At 41.1% G+C, this 19,902-nt stretch overlaps 1 long non-coding RNA gene across 1 annotated transcript; it reads right to left on the bottom strand.

Annotated features, from left to right (window-relative positions):
• Positions 1–791: 791 nt before the first annotated feature.
• Positions 792–19,760, bottom strand: LOC132155625 (uncharacterized). Its single transcript, XR_009437312.1, has 4 exons — positions 19,527–19,760; positions 1,644–1,729; positions 1,435–1,518; positions 792–1,275 (listed from the first exon to the last, which is right to left on the bottom strand). It is a non-coding gene; the product is annotated as an uncharacterized LOC132155625 (long non-coding RNA).
• Positions 19,761–19,902: the final 142 nt, after the last annotated feature.

Raw genomic sequence — 19,902 nt, 5'->3', positions numbered from 1 at the left:
AGTCTCTGACGGTCCTCCTCACACTCCACCTGGTGTAGATGTCCTGGAGGGACAAAACATGTATTTAGGATATGGTAAATCAATAAACAATATATATATTTTTTTTCATTTATAATTGTTGCACTGGACTTAACATTGATTCTTGTTGGGGATATGGGCCAAAAGAATCCCCCCACAACTAGTTCTCGTTGTTTAGCTGTGATGTTTACTTTTACGGGCCGTAACATCTGAGCTGTCACAGTAGAGCGGTTTGTGAATGCAGTCTTCACAGCAGATAACTGATGGGTTCAGGTAGCAGTGCTGCACTCGGTGGCCATTGCATTGATATCTTCATCAACTGGCTTAATCTTAATTCAAACAAACAGACAAAACAATAAGTCAGCAATAACAGCAATAACTACTCTAGAGGAATAGTGTTTGCGAATACAGGTGCAGGTGTCAGTTCTCATCATATTCAGTCATTTCCTTCCCAAATCACAGAGATGATGCAGAGCTGATTTGCTCATTCTAGGAGCTATAAAAAGATGTATATGTGAAAAAACTATAACTGCTGACTTAAAGTCTTTTGAGAGATCAACATCAATGTTGTAACACACATAACTGCATTGAATTCAGACATACAAATGGAAATGTGAAACTTTTCACCTTTCTGTGTTTTCTTTTGGGGCACAAGAAGTCCATGTTCATTCCTCATTTCTTTAGGACTGGATTGACTGATTTTCAGCTGTAAAACAAGAAAATATTTATTGACCCCATGTTTAATTATTATTGTTGTTTAAAAATATAAATTAAGCAGTTATAATTATATAATTCAAGCTCAAGTTCCCTGGCAACTCTAGCAGGCTCCTGAGTTAATCTGTACACATCAGATTCAGCGTCTGAGAAAAGGCCATCATGCAAACTCTCAGTTTCTACCTTAAAACAGAGCATAAAATAATGTGTGAGTGAGGGAGTAAAAGATAAAGATGAAATGAAAAAGGCAGAGAAAGGCAGAATTTTGTGTATAAGTTTAACAGAATGAGAGGAAAATTTAAGAGACTTGAGAGAACAGTATTGTCTGTTGGTGTGGATGCTAAAATTGTTCTCATTATAGTTCTTGTTCTTGGTGTGAACAGCTTTAAGTGATCTGATTTGGCCAAATTCATTGAAGATCTGATTTGTAGCACTTGAAAAGTTAAACTAGCATTTCCATTCTCTTGCTTCTAAGACAGATGTGTTCAGTAAAATCACCATAGAAAGAAAGGCAGACTATGAGGTGTGGACAGATATCATGTACTGTTGAAACAGGACGAGACGGCACCAATTTGTAAAGAATAATAAAGAATACAATGGACTTAATATAAACTTCTTGATATAAACACTCAAATGCTGAGAAAAATGTATCTGCAGTAAGGTTCAGTCAAGGTGCTCAGACGCACAGACGCACAGACGTACCATTGGAAGTGTTTGCCTTTGCAGCTTTTGGTCTTCTTCATAAATGCACAAGATGGTCAAATTCAAATCTCATGACAGGCATTTCTGAAATATAAACATGTTGAGACAGTGTGTTAAAATGATCTGTGACCATAATATTTGATTAATACATAATATAAGGATGCGTTCATTAAAGCAAATCAGTTATAACTAAAAGTCTTCAACATTACCTGTGAAGGGTTGAACCTTTGAAGGACTTGTTCAGCCCGCTTGACAGCTTCTTCAAAATCAGCATTGGGAGCGTGTGTCATGGTGTCTGGTCTGTGTTTCCCTGGGTGTCCACTAGTGGTCTCACTTCCCCTAGGCACCTCACCGCAGGCACTACATTTCCCACAAAGCCTTGTCCCTTCATCACGGTAATTGCACACCTGTTAATTGCACTCAGGTGTCTTCACTTTCATAGTCATTATCCTGTCTATTTCAACCGGTCTGTTTTTTGTCTGTGTCATGTAGTCCTTTTTTTCCGTCACCCAGTTTCCTCGCGTTCCCTTGTAGTTTCTAGTTTCTTGTTTCATGTTTCATGTTCGTTTTGTTTCTGGAATGCTTTCATGGTTTTGACCCCCTGCTTGTTTTGGATATTGATTTTTGGATTACCCAATAAACACACTGCTCTTGGATCTCTCGTCTCCTGTGTCCTATCGTTACAGCGTGGAGTTGAAGTTCCCTGTTAATTCTAGCGGAGAGAGAGAGAGATTTTACAAGAGATGGCTTCTTTAAAGAGCTGCTGGATGTCACCTTTATTTATATAGCGCTTTAAACAAAATACATTGCGTCAAAGCAACTGAACAACATTCATTAGGAAAACAGTGTCAATAATGCAAAAATGATAGTTAAAGGCAGTTCATCATTGGATTCAGTTATGTCATCTCTGTTCAGTTAAATAGTGTCTGTGCATTTATTTGCAATCAAGTCAACGATATCGCTGTAGATGAAGTGTCCCCAACTAAGCAAGCCAGAGGCGACAGCGGCAAGGAACCGAAACTCCATCGGTGACAGAATGGAGAAAAAAACCTTGGGAGAAACCAGGCTCAGTTGGGGGGCCAGTTCTCCTCTGACCAGACGAAACCAGTAGTTCAATTCCAGGCTGCAGCAAAGTCAGATTGTGCAGAAGAATCATCTGTTTCCTGTGGTCTTGTCCTGGTGCTCCTCTGAGACAAGGTCTTTACAGGGGATCTGTATCTGGGGCTCTAGTTGTCCTGGTCTCCGCTGTCTTTCAGGGCAGTAGAGGTCCTTTCTAGGTGCTGATCCAGCATCTGGTCTGGATACGTACTGGATCCGGGTGACTGCAGTGACCCTCTGATCTGGACACAGACTGGATCTGGTGGCCACGGTGACCTCGGAACAAGAGAGAAACAGACAAATATTAGCGTAGATGCCATTCTTCTAATGATGTAGCAAGTACATAGGTTGTTATGGGAAGTGTTTCCGGTTCCGGTTTACCTAATTAATGCAGCCTAAAAATCCTTTAACGGATTTGGATAATAAAAGCATATTAGTATGTTATGTGTATGCCAGGTTAAAGAGATGGGTCTTTAATCTAGATTTAAACTGCAAGAGTGTGTCTGCCTCCCGAACAATGTTAGGTAGGTTATTCCAGAGTTTAGGCGCCAAATAGGAAAAGGATCTGCCGCCTGCAGTTGATTTTGATATTCTAGGTATTATCAAATTGCCTGAGTTTTGAGAACGTAGCGGACGTAGAGGATTATAATGTAAAAGGAGCTCATTCAAATACTGAGGTGCTAAACCATTCAGGGCTTTATAAATAATAAGCAATATTTTAAAATCTTTGCGATGCTTGATAGGGAGCCAGTGCAGTGTTGACAGGACCGGGCTAATATGGTCATACTTCCTGGTTCTAGTAAGAACTCTTGCTGCTGCATTTTGGACTAGCTGTAGTTTGTTTACTAAGCGTGCAGAACAACCACCCAATAAAGCATTACAATAATCTAACCTTGAGGTCATAAATGCATGGATTAATATTTCTGCATTTGACATTGAGAGCATAGGCCGTAATTTAGATATATTTTTGAGATGGAAAAATGCAGTTTTACAAATGCTAGAAACGTGGCTTTCTAAGGAAAGATTGCGATCAAATAGCACACCTAGGTTCCTAACTGATGACGAAGAATTGACAGAGCAACCATCAAGTCTTAGACAGTGTTCTAGGTTATTACAAGCAGAGTTTTTAGGTCCTATAATTAACACCTCTGTTTTTTTCAGAATTTAGCAGTAAGAAATTACTGGTCATCCAGTTTTTTATATCGACTATGCAATCCATTAGTTTTTCAAATTGGTGTGTTTCACCGGGCTGCGAAGAAATATAGAGCTGAGTATCATCAGCATAACAATGAAAGCTAACACCATGTTTCCTGATGACAGGATTACAGGTTGTTGTGGAGTATGTAATCCGACGTAACTGCAAGACAAAAAAAAACACTGAATTACAATTACTTCACAAAAAGGTATTAAAGGTGTGGCAAACTTAGTGGTTCCTGTGTTTTACAAATAGTGTAGAGTAAAAACACAGTTACTGTGGTAAAATCCTGGTAAGTGTTGTGGTTATTGTGTGTTAGTAACTACAAATACCACAGTAAAACTACGGTTAACATGGTTAACCCATAGTAAATGTTGTGGTTATTGTGCGTTAGTAAAAACAAATACCACAATAAAACTACGGTTAATGTGGTAAACCCATATTAAATGTTGTGGTTATTGTGCGTTAGTTACTACAAATACCAGAGTAAAACTACGGTTAACGTGGTAAACCCATAGTAAATGTTGTGGTTAGTGTGCGTTAGTAACTACAAATACCAGAGTAAAACTACGGTTAATGTGGTAAACCCATAGTAAATGATGTGGTTATTGTGCGTTAATTACTACAAATACCAGAGTAAAACTACGGTTAACATGGTAAACCCATAGTAAATGTTGTGGTTATTGTGGGTTAATAACTACAAATACCAGAGTAAAACTACGGTTAACGTGGTAAACCCATAGTAAATGTTGTGGTTATTGTGCGTTATTAACTACAAATACCAGAGTAAAACTACGGTTAACGTGGTAAACCCATAGTAAATGTTGTAGTTATTGTGCGTTAGTTACTACAAATACCAGAGTAAAACTACTGTTACTATGGTAAACCAATAGTAAATGTTGTTGTTATTGTGCGTTAGTAACTACAAATACCACAGAAAAAATACGGTTACTAAGGTAAACCCATAGTAAATGTTGTGGTTATTGTGCGTTAGTAACTACAAATACCACAGTAAAACTACGGTTACTAAGGTAAACCCATAGTAAATGTTGTGGTTATTGTGCGTTAGTAACTAAAAATACCAGAGTAAAACTACGGTTACAGTAGGAGAAGCATAGTAAATATGTTGTACTTACTGTGTATTGGCTACACATGACGTGGTCGAGCAACAGTTAGGCTACTATTGTAAAAATATGCTAAATGTGTGGACTTTTTACACAATCACGATTGTCACGCTATATTGGGTTGGTTGATTTGTTGTGCTTGCATCAGTCATGTCTAAAAGCTGAAGACCCATGTCACATCATTATTTATTTAAAACTGCAACAGGTTTATATACAGTAGAGGTTAGCTTAGGCTAATGACAATGGTAAGCTAGCTGAGCAGCCCACTGTCCCATAATTTGAGCATACGCTGCCCTTTAAACACACGACCCCATCTAACGTGATGCAGAAATACTGAAATAATTAAAACAATATGGTTAACCATGTGATATCATTACAAAAAGAAGAAGAAAAAAAAAGATTGTTACTGGTGCATCGAAATTCTGACTTCTACCACCTGTCGATCTGCTACGTGCTCAACAGCACAACGCTTCAAGAACAATCTGTTCCAGAGGCCTTAGATGATCTCTGTAGCCATATAGGGACAGAAATAGATAATGCAGTGGCTTTCCATTTTGTATTAAAAGGAACACTCCGACTTTTTGAGACTTTAGCTCATTCACAGTATCCACCAGAGTTAGATAAGTCCATACATACCTTTTTCATTTCTGTGCGTTCTGTAAGTGTTATTTGACGCACCCACCGCTAGCCTAGCTTAGCACAAAGACGGGATGTAAATGGATACTGGTAGCATAGTAATCCCAATAAGTGACAAAATAATGCAAACATTTTCCTATTTACATGTTGTGATCTGTATAGTCACACCGTGTACAAATAACAAGGCTATATGAGACAGAGACCATTTTTAATCGTATAAATACTGGGAACTATATTCTCACTAGGCGTAGGAGCACAGGTAACGTTACTTGGGCGGAGTGGCTACTTGGGCGGAGTGATTAGCGCAGCACCCGAGACGCGCCATGGTGAGGAGAAGAGAGTTCGCTCAGAGTTGGAGTAATAGAGTCAGCAATTACTAGAAAGTAAATTTATAGTTTACAATCATGGGTGTTCGCTGTATTGTAAAAAACTGCGACAATAAACAGGGGAGACCAGGTAATACTATGATGTTTCATAGAATTCCAACCAAAAACACTCATAAACGACATAGATCCAAACACACCTGTAAACATCATCACGAAGTATTTCGTTTGCTCTGAACATTTTACTGTAGACGACTATTTTGAAAAAATGCAAGTTGCCACACGGACCATGAAACGTGTGCTACAGGATACAGCCATCCCATCGATAATAAAGACAGGACAAATTGGATCACCTGTTACTGCGGTAAGTGTTCCGTTATGTTTTGAGATGACTAACATTAGCCATACTGTAACAGTGCCATGCTAATGTAATATAACCTTAGTAGTGACACTATTACGTGAATAGGGGCTCCGTGTATCCCCTTTATTGTTATTATTGAGACACACTGTATGCAATGGCTATACTACAATTTCATTGAACTATGAATGATCATTATAACAAAATCACTTACTTGGTGGACAGCTGAGCATTAGGTTCACTCGGCATGGGGCGTTTCTTCCAGTTGATCTTGTCACAATGGGAAAAAAAGACAACTGCCGGGTGTATTAGGGCAGAGAAATCTTCCGTGGTAGTGACGCAAATATTTTGATTGTCATCAAGCCTTGACATTGATGGCAATACCCGGTCCCATTCATTACAACAAAGGCACTCGGTTTCTGTCGGCATAGGTTGTCATGTTCCACATTTAAACCACCAGTCCGTGTTCGTTCTGATTCTCCCTTCGTCTTACAGCTTCCAAAGTTTGTAACTCCTCGTCTGTGTATTCTGACTCAAAACTATATGGTTCTGGATCTTGGTTTGATACACAGTAAAATTCCTCTGAGTCTGACAATTCCTCAAAGTTAGCCATGATCACGAGTCACGTCTAGCTAGTTAGTCACGTTTGTTTTGTTTACGGTCTCGTGTGCTGCACTAATCACTCCGCCCAAGTAGCCACTCCGCTCAAGTAACGTTACCTGTGCTCCTACGCCTAGTGAGAATAGTATTTATACAATTAAAAATGGTCTCGGTCTCATATAGCCTTGTTATTTGTACACGCTGTGACTATACAGATCACAACATGTAAATAGGAAAATGTTTGCATTATTTTGTCACTTATTGGGATTACTATGCTACCAGTATCCATTTACATCCAGTCTTTGTGCTAAGCTAGGCTAGCGGTGGGTTCGTCAAATAACACTTACAGAACGCACAGAAATGAAAAAGGTATGTATGGACTTATCTAACTCTGGGGAATACTGTGAATAAGCTAAAGTCCCAAAAAGTCGGAGTGTTCCTTTAACTGAGCCTAGTCCATTCAAGGAAATAAATTCTAAATATTTATAACCATATGACGTTCTGAACTTGTGAAATGTGTGAAACTGAACCGCAAGACATATTTGGATATTTTTGTATAGACCGGAGACGTATGATTTATTTGAGACATGACTTCAGCCTTAAACATAAGATCTAATGGTTTTGAAGGAATATAGATAGAGATGCAGACACCCTCCCTTCTCAGTTCAGTCTAGTCTATACTAACTGAGCTTCGTTTTATCTTTTCTTTATCTTTTATTCCAGGCTCACTTGAATACTTTGAACTTTTACAGGTTTATTCAACTCAGATACTTTGACTTTTGGATACTTAGACTTTTGATACTTTGATTTTAGATACTTTGTATTAGTATTTACTTTATAATTTGAACAGTTTGAGTACTTTTGAATATTATAATAATTTTTACTAATCTTAAATGGGCACAATCCATCATATATGGATTGCTTTTAAAACTATATTAATTGTGGATTTGTACCTTCTATATTTGAAGCTGGTTATGATACTTAATAATCTTGTTTGCAAGTTATGATTTGTAGTTTCATTTTCTATATTCTTCTGAATACCTAAATTTGTTGCATATTAAACCACCACCCACCGTCTGACCTGAATTGAAATTTTTTGCATCAGTTTTTGAGGCACCGCTGGGATCCATCGATCCGTTGAAGTAGTCTGATGCACCGCAAGGCAAACTAAAGAGGAGGTGAGTTGCTCATCCTTTTCTCTTTATGGGCTTCTCTTGTGCTATCTGCAGAGTCTAGGAGCTATATCTGCGGACCCATTTCGTTCACTATTCTTGACTGCATCAAGAGAACGAGTTTGGGGCAAGACGGTGGTGTAACCGTATGAAAAATCGCTGGGGGATGAGACAGCGATCCGCGGCATTAAATGTGTTGTTCACTATTGAGGGGTACTAATAGTGTAGATAAATATCTGCACTTTACATGCTGCGGGGTTACCTGGGGAATATTGCGAGAGTATTGCGAGCGCAGGGTTTACTGCAGCGTGCTGGTCGGATCTGAATGCCGTTCTTGTGTTTTTGATATAGGCTCTGGGATTGGACTCGGCAGTTTTGACACTAGCAGAACTCCACCTTGCGACTAAATTTAAATCAACAAATTGTCAGACGGTGAATTAAGTGAAAATAAGTAAGGATAAATAAAGATTTAATTTTAATTGAGCGTATCTGAATTGAATAAGCTTTTTCTTTGTTGGAGTTGTCAGTACACGAGTTAATGGCACCTGTGCAAATAAAAGAAACTCCTAATGAAGCTCTCACTGCAGCAGCATTGGGTATTGGAAATGTAGAAGAAATAAGGCAGAAAATGGTTAAAGATGGATTTAGAGAGATTTGGGGTCCGCGCAGACAGAGTTAATGGGTGTTGAAGGAAATTACTGATCACAAGAAACAAAAGAAATATGCACATGTTTTGTGTTGTTTATGGATAAGGAAAGTGAAAGGGCTTTTGACTGACAGAAATTGAAGAATAGTGCATGTTGATAATTTAGCGAAAGCAGCTAGAGTTGCTGCACAAGATATGTGGGATTTATTAGACCTTGTAACGAAGGAGCCGAGAGCCAATCCAGGCAAAGCTCCTAAGATTGATGACATTTATAACCGGCAGGAATATGCTTCGAAACTGAAAGTTGCGATTGCGAGAGCAGGTAGAAATGAAACAGATATTTCTGAGAATGGTGGAATACAGGTTGCAGCTATTTCTCCTTGCAGTTTGGAAGAAGCTGAGGCTGATTGGGACGAATATGTGAAATTATACCCAAGATTACCACGCTATAGTGAAGTGGATAATGAGAAAAGAGATTGCCCCACAGCACCGATGGCACCCATTACTGTTCCTTTGCCTGGGCAGACTTTGCCAGGATATCAGGAAGCAACAGCGGGTGGCCAAGTGGGGGTCTATCAAACTATGGGCGTGCGTGATTTAACTAGTATTGTACACACACTGCCAATTATGAAATCCAAATGTACTAATTCTGATTTTTGGGATCGCTTGTGGATAATGTCAAGGGCTAATCGCCTTGCAGTGAAAGATTTGTACTCTATTTGTGAACAGGTCTGCCCATCCACATATACTGGCCAGATTGTGAATCTCACACCACCAGCGAATCCACTTGCAAAAGCAAATGAGTTTGCTACTCAATTTAACGAACTGCGTACTGAAGTACAGCATGTAATTGGATCAGGAACTCAGACTTTCACTAATGTGACATTGATCAGACAGGGCCCTAACGAGCCCTTTGTTGAATATACTGAGCGTTTCACACGAGCTTCAACCTGTTAGCCAGCACCTCCCATTATGGGACTCACAGCTGAAGTGCTCTACCTAACTTATAATTGTAACAGTTTCCTACTTCAGTGTGTTACAAACATAATTTTGGTGTCTTTGGAAAGAAGACCCTTTGGGCTTAACTTTTTATCAACCAGATTTGATAATGCTCAAAAATATTAAAAGTTATAGACAGCGAAGTGCCTTGAATTTTATTTTTACCACACTTAAATATTTTTTTATTTGATATGAAAATACATGAAATGAGTCCTGGAGCCACATGTCTCATGATTTTCTATTTCAAATCTGAATAAAATATCATGAAAAATGAGACTCCTGCAAATATTTTTCTGAGACTATGTCTAGACCCCCCACCCCCAAATATAAGAAATATAAGAAAATATATTTCCCAATAGTATTGAAGGCTTCTACAAACTATTTAGTCAGTAAACATACTACTGCATGGTTTTTTCAGTTATAAAACACTAGACAGAAACTTAGACATCATATAAGTGATTTATTTGAGCACTAGAAAAATACAATAAGAATAATTTGAGTAAGAAAAATAAGAATAATAAGAAAAATAAAAAAGATTTAACTTTGTTTGCCAATTACAGAACATCCTGAGATTGCTAGAAAGGCAGTATTTACAATGAATTACGATGCAAATAAGTGCTGATGTGCTGATGGCCACTTATACAGATGGTAATAACACAAATGTGCCAAAGTAAATAATCCACTCTCTCTATTTATATAGACGCGTTCACTTTGATAGCCATGATCATACAGTAATAGCAAGCTGATTTGGGCTGATTTGCACTCAAACAGATGGTAATCATGCAGATACATTCACATTCAACATAAAACACACTCTCACATATATAAAAACTGTTGAAAAATAAAACAAACAAAGAAAAAGGCGATCACTATAAGTTCTGCCTCCATCAGCTGACAGGTGCGTCAGAGCGCGTCACGAGGGAGCGCCAAAATTCAAATAAACTAGCTTTCGTTTTTATCTTTCATTCATTCTTTTTTTGAATCACCTCATTCTGTTTGTGACACTGTACACTGCAAAACCATGCCGTTTTTTTACTACCAAGACGCAGTTTCCGACCGTGACTTATTCCATAACGGACGCAAACAGTTCTGTCACTGAAGAACTGAAACGTAAACAAAGGAATTATGATCCATATTACAACGTTATTGCTTCGTTGGACTAAATGTGCTCCATGAGATGTCGTTCAGTGGACCCTTACCTTTCTAACTAAACCGGGATTTACAGCTGTGGATGTGTTTATGACTCGTTATTACGACGGATCTGGTATGTACAGCGTTTCCATTGATCATGTTTGTATGTGTACTGCTTACACAAATGTAGCAAATACAGTCTTTATAAGCTTTCCATTGAAAAACAGCGATCTGCCGTCGATGCTTGAGGCTTAGATCTTTATAATGATACATAGTTTGTCAAGATTAAATTTGTCCAATTTCATTTAATCTGTTCATAAACACTGACACGTGCGAGTTGAGAGTCTTTCAGGACGAGGGCGTCGGGGTGCAGGCAATGAAGTTAAAAGAATTCGTTGCTACAAAAGAAGCTGTTGATCTGGATTCTCATATACTGTTGTACTCATATATTCTCACACTGCACAGTCAAATATGAATGCTAAATTCACTGTTTCGTTCTTCTTTGCCAACAATAGGTGATTGGGCTGCTTTCATCGCGTGGGGAACCAGAGCTCAAGATATTGTTGACCAAACGAAAAGAGCAGTTGCTGCAATTGGATCGCCCTCTGCCCCTGTAGTTACCTGTTATAATTGTCAGAAAACAGGCCACTACGCAAATAGGTGCTCTGGGCGAGATGGAGAGCGAGGGTTTTAAAAGTTTTAAAAGTTCATCTTTTCAGCAACAGCAACTGCCACCAAAGTTGCCCCCTCGACCTCTTGCTGAGAATAGAGGCGATGCAGAGAAAAAGGAAGTCGACATGCAGGCACAGCTGAAGCTGCTGATGCAACAGGTTGACAGACTGACTAAAGCACTTGAGGTTACAGAATGACGGGAGGTGGCCTCCATTTTAATGGCGCACGCCGACCCCCGTCCATTTTTATATGCTAACCTAGGAGGCCAGGATAGCTACATTCTTATTGATTCGGGGGCAAGCGTGTCAATCACCAACCTTAATTTACCTTTAACAAACAAACACATGACTCTTCAAGGATTATCTGGTGGCAGTCTTTTCACACAGTCTCAATTGACTCCCTTAACAATTTATCCATTTGGTAAACCTTTTTGGGTGCAGTTCTGAGTTGCAGAAAGTCAAGTTGGCACGGTATTGGGAATGGATATATTGGAAGCAGACATTTTGTTAACTAAGAATCAATTAGTTAGTACAATTTTGCCAGTTCCCATACCAGTGGTCAACAAAAATGGAACTCCTAAATTTAACATTGGAGCTGTTACAGCAAATGAGAAAGAGTCTCTGACTCCCCATTGATACAATACTTTTCTGAGAAATTTGCATATTTGTGGTCAACTTTTAAACTTGATGTTGGTCTTTGCAGAATTGAACCTCTGAATGTTTCAGGTCCTGTACATCCTCCACTATTCCAGTATCCTCTTCGGAGAGAAGCAGAGAGAGCGGCACAGGCAATTGTGAGCCAGATCGAGGAAGCAGGGATTGTGGTAAGGTGTACTTCCCCAACTAATTCACCCATGTGGCCTGTGAAAAAGCCAGACGGTAGCTATAGGCTTACTATAGATTATACAGCATTGAATGCTGTGACCACCAAAACAACCCCCATTGTTGCAAATCCGTCAACCATTTTAAATGACATCTCTCCAAATCGCCGCTATTTTAGCGCAGTTGACATCACAAATGGTTTTTGGTCCTGCCCTATTAGGGAGGAGGATCAACACCGATTTGCTTTCACCTGTAATGGCGTACAATTTACCTGGCGAAGACTTCCTTAAAGCTTTTGCGAAAGCTCATCTTTGTTTCATTCTGTCGTCCGCATTGCAATTTCTAAATTTGTAGAATCGTGCATCTGTTATCATTCAATATTGTGACAACATTCTTCTTGCATCTCCAAATAAGGCGCAGCATCTGAGTGTCCTCACTCGCCTAATGAGAGCACTTCAAGAGGCTGGCTTCCTTCTAAACAAACGGAAGGCCCAGCTGTTTCAACCGGAAGACATTTTTAGGTCAGAGTGTTGGTCGTGAAGGAAAAAGACCTCTTCCAGACCGGGTCATAGCCATTACACAATTAAAGAAGCCAACCACAGTTACTGGTTTAAGATCACTAATTGGGCTATTTAATTTTAACTGGTTTACATCCCTGATTTTTCTGATTTGGCTAAACCTCTAACAGAGGCTCTTAAGGGAGGCCTTCCGGGTGCTTCCCCTCTAGAGTGGACAACAGACATGGCTGAGTCTTTTACTCTCAAATCCGCATTAGCCTCTTCTCCTGCTTTTCATCACCCTGACATGACAAAGTCGTTCCACATTAGGACACATGTAGGCCCGAATGCTTACAACTGCGTGCTGGGACAGCACAAAAGTGACAAAAGTTTTGGAATTGTTGGATATTATTCAACTATGATTCCCTCTTCCATGAAAGGACAGATGCTGTGTTTGATTGCGTTGGACTGTGCAGAGTGGGCACTGAAGGTCACCGAGCACATCGTCGGCTACAACCAGACTGTTTTACACACCCCACATTGCTTTTTACGTTTGCTATTTGAGACAAAGGTGAAATCAATAACAAATTAGCAACGTGCTACGTGGGAAACTGCTCTCATGAGTCCTCAGCTTACTGTTGTTGCAGATAACCGGACGAACCCTGCCTCCCTTATGGAGAACGAAGGGAGTGCCCATGACTGTGGTGAAGTGGTTATTTGTGACAGGGTACATTTCGTCAGAGATGAGCTATTTGCAGATTCCATGGAAATGTTTGTGGATGGCAGCAGCTTTTAAAACGGTGAGACACGCTACACGGGTTGGGCGGTAGTAGAGGGGAGGACAGGCGAAGTCTTGGCTGGGGGGTCGCTACGGGGAGGGAAGTGCTCAGATAGCTGAACTGCATGCTTTGAAAGCTGCTTTAAATCTAGCACTTAAATTAACTGCAAGTGAAAATAGCTCCATTTATGTGAACATTTTTACTGACAGTGCCTACAGTTATCATGTAGTGCAGAGTTATAGCCCTATTTGGAAACGTCGCGGCTATCTGACCACCGCTGGTTGGTACACCAACCAAGTCATCAAACCATCATTAAAGAAATTCTTGAAACTGTCACGGTGCGAAAGAGGAGAAGACTCAAATGCAGGCAGAATGGTCCTTTTAATACAAAAATTAAACAAAAACTAACAAAAACCACCCGAGGGGGACAAACAGGCAGACTGGAAACTGTACTACAAACAGACATAACACCACGATGGAAAACAACAGATCAGCACAGGATTACAGACACCAGGAGAATAAATAGGGAACCTAACGAGGGAGACACAGGTGTGGCAACTAAAACCGTAATGATGTAACAAAATGGGTGGGGTCAGAAAATACACAGGAGAGAGCACATCGCACCAAATAACACACAACACTCACAAAAAGACAGTGTCATCTGGTGGCCCTCCCGGGCACACCACCTGAAGACTGTGACAGAACCCCTCCCTTAAGGAGTGGATTCCAGACACTCCAAAGACAGAATCATGGAGGGAGGTGGAACGGAGGTGGATCAGGGGGAGGGATGGAGGGCCAGGCCCGTAGAGGGAAACAGAGAGAAAAAAGGAGCATCTCTATGGAAAGAAAAGGTGGAAAGATGGCACCGGTGTCTGTGGTGTGCCGTCGGTCTCGTGGTGAAATCCACAGTTTGTTTGTTTTATTTTGTTTTATTTCTTATTTTATACAGTACGCCTTGTCATCATTTGTCTATGACAAATTAACGCTGTTAAGCTTACAATTTAGCGCAAACGAACTATTATCTCAAGCACGATATGGCTCATATCACTCACCTCCGTTTCTGAAGTCAATAACTGGTTACCTTCGTCGTTGGCCAAGTTCCCTACCGGCGAGGAGGCGTCGGAAACGACGCAGATGTCGTGGTGGTCTTGCCGTTAAGCTGAAGCACTTCCTGCATCAACAGCGTGAGTCGCGGCCTTTCCAGGCTCTTCATCATGGGAAGGGTTTGGCCGGCGATTTCTTCATTCGCTCGCGCTCCCTGGATCCAGTGCAAAATTTGAATATTCCACTGACTCTGGCCGCGGATGCTGTGCTTCCTGTCTACGGCTCACCCCGAGTACACCGTGGGGGAGTGTGCTTGCACCATCTTCGTACTTTTCTCGGGACATCGCAATCTGAGGTATTGTCTGAAAATTTGCCTCGGCTTAGAATGGCATTGTTAAATGTCAGATCAGTGGTAAATAAAAATGTTAATATAAATGACTTCTTCTCTCCGCGGGAATTGGATTTTTTGTTTATTACAGAATCTTGGCTTACTACTGGGGATCTTAGCCCTTTCTCTGAACTTTTACCTCCATAATGTTTGTTCTTTAACTCACCTCGTAAATCTGGTCGCGGTGGAGGCTTGGTTACTATTTTTAAAGACACATTTTCTTGCAGCCAAATTATGATAAATGATTATCAGAGTTTTGAGCTGCAGCTGTTTATACTGGACATGAATTTCCCACTTTTGGTTGCTCTGATATACCGCCCCCCGAAAAAGCAGAACACACACTTTTTAAATGAGTTTGCAGACTTCCTGGGGGAATTCATACCAAAATATGACAAATTGTTGATCCTTGGTGATTTTAATGTACATGTATGCTGCACAGTGGATTCATTAGCTAAAGAATTTGTTGCTCTACTAAATGCATTTGATCTAGAACAACATGTGAATGTCCCCACTCAAAAAATGGGACATACACTTGATCTGGTGCTATCTTATGGCTTTTCACTGTCGGATCCTAAAGTGTCTGACAATGTGTTTTCTGATCATAAATCTGTCTTGTTTTCTGTTCCTTGGGTTTCTAATATTCCAAAAGTCACTCAATGTACCCGTAAATTTCGATTAATCACCTCTACAACTAGCAAAGCCTTTTCATTAGCTTTCTGTGACGCTATTAAATCAGTAGATGTCAGTAAATGTTTTTTGACTGCAGAGGACCTCCTGTCCAGGCTTAACTCCAAATGTGTGGATGTCTTAGACTCAGTGAGAGCAGCTAAATCCAGGTACTTTGCGGCAATCATTGAAAAGAATTACCATAGACCTAAAACACTTTTTACTATTTTTAACGCTGCTGTTAATCCAACTGTTCGTGAGTACCCAGATGCGTCAAAAACTATGTGTGACTTTCTTAGATATTTTATAAATAAAATCAGTGATATCAGGTTAGGGATAGTCCCACCTGCGTTTGATCCTTCAATTATTACCTTTGGTTCTGCTGAGTTGAACCAGTTTGAACCTATCTCTCTTATATATCTTCAAGATATAGCGTGTCAGTTAAAGCTGTCTGGCTCCTCTATTGATGCTCTTCCACCATATTTCTTCAAACAAGTTTTTGATGCTTTGGGTCCTTATTTTGTGACCATGATAAATCGATGTTTGGAAAGTAGTATTGTACCTGATGTGTTAAAACATGCCACAGTTTATTCCTTGCTTAAGAGGCCGAACTTAGATCCTTCTGTTTTAGCCAACTATAGACCCATTTCAAATTTGTCTTTTATTTCAAAGATCTTAGAAAAAGTAGTTCTGCAACAACTACAAAGCTTTCTGGATGAAAATAAGATCCTTGAAGTTTTTCAATCAGGTTTTACAAAACACCACTCGACTGAGACCGCTCTTCTGAAGGTTTTATTTTCTGAAGGTCATTTCATTGCTATGCAGACGATACTCAAATCTATTTGCCCTTAAAACAGAGCTCAAATGGTTTGGAAGCACTTATGTCTTGCCTGTCAGATGTGAAAGCCTGGTTGTCTTTAATTTTTTTAAATTTTAATGAGAGTAAAACAGAAATAATTGTGTTTGGTCCATCAAATTATTTTACTGCGCCTAAAGTAACCCTAGGCGATAAAAATCTATCTGTGAAGCCTTGGGTAAAAAATCTGGGTGTTATCTTCGATGATGGTCTAAAGTTTGACAAACAGATAAATTCAGTGGTTAAATCATGATTTTTTCAGCTTCGACTATTAGCAAAAGTTCTACTATCTACTAGAAATTTCGAAAAAATAATTATTGCTTTTATTACATCTAGATTGGACTACTGCAATTCGCTGTATCTAGGGATTAGTCAGTCACCCTATCTTGCTTGCAGATAGTTCAAAATGCAGCTGCTAGGCTTTTACCGCGCTCCAAAAAATGGGAGCATATTATACCGGTTTTACGCTCTCTACACTGGCTACCCGTGCGCTATCGAGTTAATTTTAAAATTCTACTTTTAGTGTTTAAATCATTAAATGGTCTTGCCCCTACTTATCTTTATGAATTATTGAATGAACACCGACCCCTCTTGTCTCTCCGGTCGTCCAACCAGAGATTTTTAAGCATCCCCAAATTGAGGCTGAAATGTAGGGGTGACCGCGCTTTCTCGGTAGCTGCCCCTAGATTGTGGAATGCATTACCCCTTTGTATTAGATCTGCACCTTCACTATCTGTTTTTAAATCTATGTTGAAAACGTACCTTTTTGATTTAGCGTTTTAAAACTGAGAATTTTCTACTGTATTATTTTATTATGTTTTGTCTTATTGAAATGTTTTTATTGTTGTTGTTCAGCACATTGGTCAACCAGTGGTTGTGTTTAATAGTGCTATATAAATAAAATTGACATTGACATTGACAAAAAACAAAACAACAACAAAACAAATAAGCCAGGAGGGAACAGAAATTTCAGGGGCCCAGGGCAGAGCTGACAGGGTAGGAATCCAGGGTGGAGCAGGTGGACCTGGAGCCATGCGGTGGAGACAGAAGCCCACAAGAACGGCGCAGAAGACCACCATAGCCGTGCGGTCAAGACAGAAGCCCACCAGGGCGGCGCAGAAGACCACCACAGCCGTGCGGTCGAGACAGAAGCCCACCAGGGCGGCGCAGAGGACCACCACAGCCGTGCGGTCAAGACAGAAGCCCACCAGGGCGGCGCAGAGGACCACCACATCCGTGCGGTCGAGACAGAAGCCCACCAGGGTGGCGCAGAAGACCACCACAGCCGTGCGGTCGGGACAGAAGCCCACCAGGGCGGCGCCGAAGACCACCACAGTGGGATCGATGGCACAGGAGAGCAAGTCTGGTTAGGTAAGCCTGAAATAGAGAACATGAACAGGTTAAGAGTGGCCTCCGTGGCCCTGAGGAGATGGTTAATGGTCTCCATGGCCATGACAGGGCAGGCGGTGAGTTCCTGGATGGCCTCCATGGCCACGACAGGATAAGTCGAGCGCTCAGGAAGTTCGGCTGAGACGTGACGAGGCTCTGGAAGTTCCGCAGAGATGTGAAGAAACTCTGGTTGTTCAGCAGAGATGTGGAGAGGCTCTGGTAGTACAGCAGAGACGTGGAGAGGCTCTGGTAGTACAGCAGAGACGTGACGAGGCTCTGGAAGTTCCGCAGAGACGTGGAGATCCTGAGTGGACACCGCCGCCTCTGGAGCTCTCTGAATGGCCACCGCTGCCTCGGGGGCATCGCGAGCGGACACCGCCGCCTCGGGGGCATCGCGAGCGGACACCGCTGCCCTGGGTGGATTCTGAGCAGCCATTGCCTCCCTCACCGACATCAGCGGAGGATCCTTCACGCTGCGTCTAAGCCCGAGGTGCCCAGAGAATGACCCCAAGAACCTGGAAGTAGCCAGCACGACCTGAGGAGGTTCTGGAACTGCAGCCCAGAATGGGAGGGGGCACCATCCAGCAGTTCCACCTCCCTCAAATCGATGATGTGGTCGACCATCTCCCAGTAGGACCACATATCCAGCTCCCCCCGCTCCTCCCTGTTGACAGGCTCATCCAGGCCTGCTAGAAACAAGTGGATGAGGGTGCTTTCCTCAAGCCCTAGCCCCTGGTCTGTATAGAAGAGATTTTACGCATACAGCCCAAAGGGGCGATTGTCTTGTGGGCAGGGATGTGGCCCATTGGCCAGGGTCTGGATCCTCTGTTGTCTGGCAGCCAGGTATAAAAAAATTCCCATTGCCGCTGAGTCTTCAAGTTGGCTGATCTTTTCTGTCACGGTGCGAAAGAGGCGAAGACTCAAATGCAGGCAGAATGGTCCTTTTAATACAGAAATGAAACAAAAACTAACAAAAACCACCCCAAGGGGGACAAACAGGCAGACTGGAAACTGTACTACAAACAGACATAACACCACGATGGAAAACAACAGATCAGCACAGGATTACAGACACCAAGAGAATAAATAGGGAACCTAACGAGGGAGACACAGGTGTGGCAACTAAAACAATAATGATGTAACAAGATGGGTGGGGTCAGAAAATAGACAGGAGAGAGCACATGGCATCAAATAACACACAACACTCACAAAAAGACAGTGTCATCTGGTGGCCCTCCCAGGCACACCAGCTTAAGACTGTGACAGAAACATGCGAGAAAATTCCACCTAACAGTGTTGCGGTTTGTAAGGTCACAGTACTTTCAATGATTGGTTGGCAAAAGGAAACTTGCTAGCTGACAAGGCTGCGAGAGAAGCGGCCACGGGTGCATCACTTGGGGAGGTGACTGCAATTTTCACATTTTTTTTAATCTTTGTATTAGTATTTACTTTATAATTTTAACAGTTTGAGTACTTTTGAATATTATAATCATTTTTACCCATCTTAAATGGGCACAATCCATCATATATTAATTTTGGATTTGTACCTTCTATATTTGAAGCTGGTTATGATACTTAATAATCTTGTTTGCAAGTTATGATTTGTAGTTTCATTTTCTATATTCTTCTGAATAAATTTGTTGCATATTAAACCACCACCCACCGTCTGACCTGAATTGAATTTTTTGCATCAGTTACCCTTGCTTACCTGTTTGAAGGTGTACGCGCATCAGGTGAACTGGACGAGCCTCGCTGGTGACGTCACTGCCGCTGAAGATGATGCGTGGTATTTGGACGCATCTGCTTTCCACCAAAATTAATGTGAAGGATTGGCGTATCATATGCATGCAAAATTGGCATTTGGCGTATACATTACACGCAACTAGAAAGTGTAAAGTCGTGTTATTTATACGCAGATTGATGAGGACGGGTTGGACTCTACTCTGTCTCCAATTATGACAGGAAGAAATCTGAGGAGACACCAGTTCTCAGCTGCTTGACCACCTAACTTTCTGCCTTTTTCACATATCTGTGAGGGGGCAGAATCCAGATATTTGAATTGTGCAAGTCTCCT

The sequence above is a fragment of the Carassius carassius genome, chromosome 13 (assembly GCF_963082965.1).
Source record: "Carassius carassius chromosome 13, fCarCar2.1, whole genome shotgun sequence".
In the NCBI taxonomy this organism is placed as follows: domain Eukaryota; kingdom Metazoa; phylum Chordata; class Actinopteri; order Cypriniformes; family Cyprinidae; genus Carassius; species Carassius carassius.
Note: the sequence above shows the minus strand (reverse complement) of the source record. Positions and strands in the feature narration are given on the sequence as shown.